This window comes from Tenrec ecaudatus, chromosome 4 (assembly GCF_050624435.1).
Source record: "Tenrec ecaudatus isolate mTenEca1 chromosome 4, mTenEca1.hap1, whole genome shotgun sequence".
Taxonomy (NCBI): domain Eukaryota; kingdom Metazoa; phylum Chordata; class Mammalia; order Afrosoricida; family Tenrecidae; genus Tenrec; species Tenrec ecaudatus.
Window position 1 is genome coordinate 8381856 of NC_134533.1, and position 9383 is coordinate 8391238.

The following is a 9383-nucleotide window of genomic DNA, read 5'->3' on the forward strand; positions in this document are numbered from 1 at the left end:
TGGGGGTCACAGCTGAGGTGGGGCCTCTACATCTAGGGGACAGCAGCTGGGGAACAGTGCACAGGACAGCAGCCCACCCCCAAGAGTTGTCCGATGCCGCCGCTGAGCCGGCTCCGACCCACAACAAGCCCACGGGCCACCCCCCCCAACAAAACCCGCCCGGTCCTTTTGTCTTCCTCAGAGTGTCCTTGTGTTGGAGACCGCTGACGCAGCTGAGGTGTTGTCCGTCCCACTGGGGGTCTTCCTCCTTCTCCAGGGTCTGATCTCTCCCGATTACATGTCCGAAGGACAGGAGATAAAGTCTCCCCATCCTTGCTCTCAGGCAGAGGTTCTCAATCTGTGGGTCCTGACCCCTTTGGGGGTCGGTTGAAGGACTCTTTCACAGGGGTCGCCTAAGACCATCGGAAAACACAAACATTTCACAACATGGAATGGCATACTGTTTTGCGATGAATCAGTATGCTGTAATTATGTTCCATTTGTAACAAAGAAAATACATCCTTCCTATCAGATATGTACACGGCGATTTATGACTGTAGCAAAATGACAGTGATGAAGGAGCAAGGGGAATAACTTGATGGGTGGGGTCACCGCCGCCTGAGGAGCCGCGTGACAGGGTCGCGGCGTGAGGAAGGGTGAGGACCGCTGCTCTAGGGGGCCTTCGGGTGGTGCGTCTTCCAACATAGATCTGTGTGTTCTTCAGAAAGTCCGTGCTATTTTCCCGACTTTTTGTTTCTTTGTTTTTGCCAAACCAGAATTCAAATGCACCCATTCTTCTGCGGCCTTCCCTGTGGTCGCCCAGCTTTCAGGTGCCTCTGAGAAGATTGACAATGTCACGTCTTCCCAGGGACAAGCTTGCTCTTCGATGCTTGAAAGCGGTCTGGAGCAGCAGTGTGACGCAAAGCAATAAGCCGTTTGATTTCCTGACTGCTGCTTCCCTGAGCGCTGACTGTGGATGCAAACTACACTGAATTCTTGACCTTGACTCTGTTGGTCAAGTGTTGACTCTTGGTGGTGAGGATTCCGGTTTCAGCTCGTGTGGGACACGGCAGCCGCTGGTCCGCAAATGCCTCGAGTCCCCCTCGAGTTCAGCAAGCAACTTGGTGCCACCTGGCCATCATGGGCCGTTGGAAAGCCCCCCCCCCCCCACCAACCTGAATGCCATGTTCTTCCGCAAAGAAGACAACAGTGGCGCCCGCCTTTCCTGATGTGAAACTGTACGGTACACCTTGGCAGTTCCCACGACGGCCTCTGACTCAACAAAGAATTCACCAGCCAGAAGTCCTTGGGTGGTGGCTGGTCAGTGGAAAAATGCAGGTTCAAGACCAGCTCGGGCCACCTTGGAGGAAAGGCCTGGGGACCGACGTTTCACCAAGCAGCCAAGTTGCCAACTGAGTCCACGCGGAAGAAGCACACTGGCTTGGGTGAGCCAAAGACAACAGTAACGAGATTCGAACATGCGGAAGGACGAGCATCCGAGCTTTAACTGCGACCACCTGGTTTGTAGAAGGCCGGGGAGGCCGTGGGAGCCAAGCCTTCTGCAGATCCCCCGCCCGGGGAAGGCCGGCAGAGGCTCAGGAGGGCCTTCCAGGTGCACTTGCTCCACGACAGAGCTTCCCTGACCCCTCCGCTGTTCACGGTGGTCTTTTCTCTCCTCACTAGTTGTTCGTTTATCTCTGCACCAGGACAACGATTATTTTATCCACTTTTTACTTTTTCTGTTCTCGACGGTTCCTGTTGGGCTTTCCTGTGTGTGAGGCACAGGCGTGGAGGCACGGAGCTCAGAGTCCCGGCAAGGGTCTAGAGCGGCGGTCCTCGGCCTCCCTCTCCCGCGGCCCTATCACACAGCTCCTCGTGCGGTGGTGACCCCTGACCACAAAATTATTGTTGTTGCCACGTCTTCACTGTCATTTTGCTACTGTGATGAACCGGGCCGCCCCTGTGAAAGGGTCCAAAGGGGGTCGAGATCCACAGGTTGAGAACCGCTGGTACAGGGACTGAGGGAAGGGTGCGGGTGGAAGATGGGGCGGGTGGGGTTTGGGGGAGCAAACAATGTCTGTGGGAGGGGAGGGGGCACTCTCTAGAACTGTGGGGAGGCGGGCGCAGTGGAGAAGAAAGTGCCCTACAGTTGATGGTGGTGACAAGCAACAACTCTTCCTGAGACGACTGAGCGCCTGAACAGCGTGATGGGGGCTCAAGGCCAATAAAACTGCGGTTCACAAAAGCAGCCAGTGAAAACCCCAGGGCACGTTTCTTCCCTGGCACCCCCGGCTCACGGCTCCCCCAGTCTGAATTGCCTCAGGGCAACTGGCAGATGTCAGCAGGTTGGAGGTGGACATCCCTGGGCCAGAGGTCTTACTGCCTCAGGAGAAAAGCAGAGCAGGGTGAGAGGGGTTGGGGGTGGGTGTGATTTAAGTATGAGGCCAGGGCTGGGCCATCGCACTGAGAAAAAGGCACCGGGAGAAGATGGGCTCAGATCCCATTCCACTGAGGAAATGAAAGCACTCACCACCACGAGTGTCACGTGCACACCTTCGCCCCAGTGATGATGGGGGACCACCCCCTGTGCTCAGCAAAGAGGCTTGTCCCTCCACATGCCTCAAGGCCCCCTGCAGGAGACTGGAGGAGGACTGGGCCAGCCCCTTAGCCAGCCATAAAGACTAACTGGGCAGTTAGTGGGCAGAACATCTGGGCGGCCCAAACTAGGCCCAGGTGGGCTCAATTCAGCCAATGGAGTCAACCAATACCTTCAACCACGCCTCCAAGCCAGAGGCCTCCAATACCTTGACTCGGGGACCCCCACCCTTGTCCTTTTTCTTCCCCCTTCAGCTCCTGTCCTGTGCCCCCTCGGCCCTGCCAGGGTCTCTCTGACTTCAGGCCACCACGTGTGGGTGTGCAGTCTCACGAGGTGACACGTGTTCAGGGACTGTAAAGTCGGAAACTTCTTTGGTCCACTTGGATCGCAAACCTGGCTTTTGTATGAATTCTTTCTCTTGAGAAGGCAAGAACCGAGGTATTTCCCACCCCAGAACGTGCATCTCCTTTTCAAGGCCAGCACTCCAGCAAACCTCCCTCCACCACCAACACACCCTGCTCCCGACTGCATTTCCACTGCAATCCCCGTCTCATGCCTCTTTTTCCCACTCGGAGCCAAGCTCCTGGTATCGCTGTTTACAAACCCATCTGTAGCAGAGGAAGTAAGGCTCAGGTGGAGACGAGTCAGTCAGGGTGCAGGGTAGCAACGATGAAACATACAACTTTCCTTTAGTTCCTAAATGCTTTCCACCACTACTCTGCCCCCCCCCACCACTATCATGATCCCAATTCTACTTTACAAACCCGCTAGTCCAGAGAATGTACACTGATACAGATAGGAACTGGAAACACAGGGAATCCAGGACAGATGATCCCTTCAGGACCAATGGTGAGAGTGGCGATACTGGGAGGGAAGGTGGGGTGGAAAGGGGGAACAGATGACAAGGATCTACATATAACCTCCTCTCGGGGGGACAGACAACAGAAAAGTAGGTGAAGGGAGACATCGGACAGTGTAAGAGATGACAAAATAATAATAATTTGTAAATTATCAAGGGTTCATGAGAGGGGCGGGGAGAAAGGGTCAAAATGAGGAGCTGATACCAAGGGTTCAGGTAGAAAGCAAATGTTTTGAGAATGATGAGGGAAATAAATGTACAAATGTGCTTGACACAATGGATGTATGGATGGATTGTGATAAGAGTTGTATGATAAAATAATTAAATAAAATGATTTAAAAAGAAGAAGTAAGGCTGGCATGTTCCTTAGAGACAAGAGGGCAAGACTTCACCTTATCTACTTTGGATGTATGAGGGGGTATCCCCCAAATGGAATTTTCTCCCCAAGCTATGTATTCAATTTTGTTTTTAGCAAATAACCTGATCACCTTCAAAGGACTCTCCATGACACTAAAGACATTAGTCAGAGCTGCGATTCCATCCTTGGGAACATTTTTCCAACTCATCTGTTGGGATGGCCGACAGCCCCTCCCTCGTCTTCTCCTTCACCTCTTCTACGCCGTCAAGTCGCTGTCCCCCCATGCCCCTCTGCACTCGAGTCAGCAAAAGGAAACGGCACAGAGTGAAGCCAGGTGAGTCAGGTGCGGGGGCAAGAGCTGTATGCGGCGTGCCCGAAGCTGGCACACTGAATGGCAGCCTGAGCAGGTGCCACATATCAGGCCTTGTGTGCTGCATGCTGTTGAGCAATCTTTTCCGAACCTCTAAAGAGAAAGCTGGCTGGACAGGCTGACCTGGTGCAACGACCTCCAAGTGCACTAGGAGTCGGCGTCTTCATCCGTTCGGGAGCGGACGGTCATCCAGGATGAGGTTTGTCATCAGACCTTTTCTGAAATGAGGAAACCACCCGAGTCTCCCGAGCGCTGTCCGGGTCAGCTGTGCTGCACATTGCAGCGGCTCCGGCACCGCCTTTCCTGAGCAGGGCATCGGCCATCCTAAAAAGGCGAAGTTTGAGCAGAACTGCTTTTACAAAAAAATTCACTGTGACCAGAGCGAGCCTTCCCAGGCGATGCCAATGGGTGCCCTGACTCGGTGGAGTTGCTGGATGCTTGCCAAGCTGGGGGTCAGGGTGGGGTGGAGGGCGGGGTGGGGGTGGGAATGCATACTATGAAAGCTCTGCTGGGGGGTGGGGTTCTACAGTTTGGGGGATTTACTCCTTGTTAGGAGAGACCAGTCCCTGGAGGACACCGTGTTTGGTGACGTGCAGGGGCAGCGGAAAAGAGGAAGGCCCTCCGCGAGGTGGGTGGGCTCTGTGGTGGCCTCCGTGGGCGCAGGGAGCGGAACCGTTCTGGAGCTGCCAGAGGGCTGGGTGGTGTCTCCGTCTGTTGTGGATCCGGTCACTGTAGGTGGGAGTCCACGCGACGGCACCACCACGGTCTCCAGCAGTGGATTTCTTCCCAAGTCTCCGGCTCTCCCAGACGTCTCCGTGTACATCCTTTGGCAATGCCGTCCCGGGAGACACCAGTCCCTGGAGAAGGACATCATGACTGGTCACATAGCAGGGCAGCAAAGGAGGGTGGGCCCCCAGGGACATGGATGGGCAGTGACGGGCTCAGCAAGAGAAGCCACTGTGCTGGGGGTGCAGGACTGGGCTCTGTTTGCTCTGTTGCACACAGGTCGCCACCGGTGACCCCTAACCTACCAACACCAGAGCACTGGGGAGTTTCTACAGTGCTCAATGCAGTGGTCAGTTGTCCTCACCCGACTTGATCTCTCTGCAGCCTCGGACGCCTTCAGTGTGCCTCGGCTGTCATGAGCGGACTCAGCATGTGTCTGAATTGTTCAATGTGAAGAATATGATGGCCTCAAACCCGACCCAAACTCACTGTCCTCGAGTCGAGGCCGACTGCTGCCCTGTGAGTGTCTGCAGTGTAGACTCACAGTCACCCTGCGAGGACAGGGGGCGCTACCCTTGCAGGATCGAGCTTATAGAACTGCCCCTGTGAGTTTCCAAGACGGTAACGCTTTCATTCAACACTGAAACTCACTCCTCTCAAGTCAATTCTGACTCCTGGCGAGCCTGTGGGACACGGTAGAGCTGCGCCTGTGGGCTCCCGAGACGGTCACTCGTGACCAGAGCAGCGCGCCTCGTCTTTCTCCCGAGGGGCGGCTGGCGGTTTGGAACTGCTGACCCTGGGGACTGCAACCCAAATGCATAACCACGACGCGCCCTTCACCTAGTTCACAATCAAAAGGAAAAAAGATTCTGCTGTGACGGGCAGGTCCTGGGTCAGGTGAGCATCTCTCTCTTGCTCCACCCTAAAGCAACTTCTCCAAAATCAAAGCCTCTTTTCATGTTGCCCGTCCCAGACAGGCCCAGCGGGCCAGGTGTGCAGTGGATTCCTTTGTGCCTCCTCACGAATCTCCAATGAATCGTTCCTCGTGGGGTTCGCGGCATCTTTGTGAGGCACGTGACTGGCTCTCCACGCCTGGTCAGGGCATACATTCCTCCTCAGGACATTGTGCCTCACCTCCTAGCCACCTCGTCGATGCGTCTCTGATTCCTGGGCTAATGCATCCGGGTCTCCCCAACCTTTACATGAAACGAGGGGAACCCATGGCCACCGAGTGGGTTGCAGCTCACAGCTACCCTCCAGGACAGGCTAGAACTGAATGGCCCCATGCGGTTTCCACATGAGGGGTTCACACTGCCACCTTCGGGTCTCAGCCGAGCGTTTTAACCACCGTGCCCCCAGAGTTCTGGACACCAAGGCGTGCTCTGGAATTCCGTCCTTGGGCGGCTCATCCCGGCTCCTGCTTTAAACCCAGTTCGCCCGCTTTAACTCTACAGACGGAGGAGTCCTGCATTTAGGTATCTAGCCCAGGCCTTTGTTTGGGTGGTCGGCGTATGCAGGAGGCCCCAAGGCTCCAGGAGTTGACGGAATGCCTATTGAACCACCGTTTCTGAAAGCTGAAGCAGCCCTGGAAGCACTTTCAACCATGCCAGGAAATTTGGAAGACAGCTCCCTGGCCAACTGACTGTAAGAGATCCACATTTGGGCCCATTCCAAGGAAAGGTGACCCAACAGAAGGCTCAAGCGAGAGACCATTGATATCGCGCACAAGTACATGCTCACTTAAGATCATCCAACCACAGTGGCAGCGCCACCTTGACAGGGAACTGCCAGAAGTTCAGGCCACATTCGGAAGAGGACGTGGAACAAGGGAGACCATTGCTCATGTGGATCTTGGCTCCAAGCAGAGACTACTAGATTGATGTTTCCTGGTGTCTCATTGATGGTGCAAAGGTATCCGACTTTGTGGACCATGGATAACCTTGACAGGAATGGGGATCCCAGAACATATTGTGCTCATGTGGAACCCGTACATGGATCAAGAGGCAGTTGTGGGAACAGAACAAGGCAATACTTCGTGATTTAAAATCAGGAACGGAGGAAGATAAACAAGGGGCCATCTAACTGAGAAACAACAAAGCCCACATGGAAGAAGCACACCAGCCTGTGAGATCACAAGGCGTAGAAGGGATCAGGTATCAGGCATCAAAGACAAAAAGAAAAAATCATAGTATTGTGAATGAGGGTGAGTGCAGAGTGGGGACCCAGCACCCATCTGTGGGAAATTGGATATCCCCTTCCAGAAGAGCTGTGGGGAGGAGATGAGCCAGTCAGGGGGCAGTGTAGCAATGATGAAATATACAATTTTCCTCTAGTTCTTGAATGCTTCCTCCTCCCCACTTTCATGATCCCAGTTCTATCTTATAAATCTGGCTGGACCGGAGGATGTGTACTAGCACAGATAGGAACTGGAAACACAGGGGATCCAGGACAGATGATCCCTTCAGGACCAGTGGTGAGAGTGGCGATACCGGGAGGGTGGAGGGAAGGTGGGGTAGAAAAGGGAAACCGATTACAAGGGTCTCCACATAACCTCCTCCCTGGGGGACTGACAGCAGAGAAGTGGGTGAAGTGAGACACGTTGGATGGTGCAAGATATGACAAAATAATAATTTATAAATTATCAAGGATTCATGGGGGAGGGAGGAGCGAGGAAGGAGGGGGGAAAATGAGGAGCTGATACCAAGGGCTCAAGTAGAAAGCAAATGTTTTGAGAATGATGATGGCAACAAATGTACAAATGTGCTTGACACAATAGATGGATGGATGGAATGTGATCAGAGCTATACGAGCCCCCAATAAAATGATTTTTTTTAAATCAGGAAAGGTGTCAGGGTGTGTCCTCTCGCCACTCGCTCAGCCTGTGTGCGGAGCCCATCACCCGAGAAGCTGCATTAGATTGAGAAGAGTGCGGCCTCAGGACCAGAGGAAGGTTTATTAACAACCTGTGGAATGCAGATGACACACCGGCTTGGTGAATAGGAGGAGGCAAGGATGCGAGCTTTCAGAGCCCTGATGCGTTGGGCTTCTAACTGCAAAGTCAGCCATTCGAGCCCTCTCTGGCTGCTCTGCGGGAGAAAGGGCGGGCTTTCTACTCAGAAACTTACGAGGGCACTTCTGTCCTGACCTGTACAGGCTTGCTGCGTCGGAATCGACTCGGTGGCAGTGAGTGTGGGTGGGTGGCAGGAAGGTCTGGGACCGCAATTTCACAGGCTCAAAACCAGACCTGTGCACAAGCACAGGGAGCGTGGACAGTTTATCTAGAATGACCAGAGAGGAGACAGCCGCCCACGTGCACCTGGGGGTTCATCTGGGCATCTCTCCTCCTTCCACTCCCCACACCCAATCTGCCAGCAACGTCGCTCAGGATTGTTGGGAGGCCTGAACGTATTGCTAATGTAAGTGCCGTTGTATCATAAACCTGTTTTAAAAGTGTTCTTGTTTGACAACTTTTTTCTTCTTTATTGCTTTCATAATTCTTATGTTTACTGTTCAGAGCTTTTCATGGGAAGGCCAGGCACGTCCGCTCAGACTCAACTGTGTACCATTCCGACTGGCTGATGCGGCCAGTAGGGAGACTTGGTCTTTTCTAACCTGCTTTCGGGGACGACTTCATCCAAGTTTCCAATGGTTATCTGGTCAGATGGAAGGATGTCCCCCACCGTCTCCAACCGCTTCTTGCACCCTTGCACCCCCCACCCCCGCCCCCAGTCCTGGTCTTTGGAAGAGAAGCAAACGGTCGGTCTTGACGTGGTCTTTTTCCTCAGCATCCCCCAGGGCAGAAGATCCATGCGTGGGCACAGGGCTCCTGGGGCAGTGACCTTCTTATCTCCAAGTCGGCTGAGCCGGCACTGGCCACACTGGCCTTGGAGTGAGCCCAGGCGGTCGCCAGGAGGTGAGGACCTTATGACAAAGGCCTTTTGTTTCCGTCTGGAATCTCGCCAACGGCTATCCAGTGGATGGCGTCTCGGTCGCAGCCCGGCCATCTTCGGACCACCGACCCGAGCTGCCCACGGCTGCAGCAGCGGGGCTCGTCGTCCAAGCTCAGCCCTATCCCCGGGAGCCCCGCTGGAGGAAGCACAGCGCTATTTGTCTCTGCAACTGTCACCGTCCGAATTAACGACGGTGGTGGTTTCGCTGTTCTCGGGAGCCGCACCGGCGTTAGAACGGCTTAACGTATATGTTTACACACCAGTAACGTCTCACGGCGAACGTTTTCCTCACTTCTGGGGGACATTTGGTAACAGCGCACAGCACCGCGAGCGTCTGAGAGGGCGTCACCACTGCCAGGACTACATCTCCCAGGAGGCACCGCGGCTCTCGTCCCAGCTGCTTTGTTCGAACTGAACGACCAATCGTTGAGGACCTCAGGCAGGGGGGCGCAGCCCTTACCCATCACCCACCCGCCGCTGGACTACAACTCCCATAAGGCCCCGCAGGTCGGCCACCATTTCAAGCCTTGGCACGGGCGGGGGAG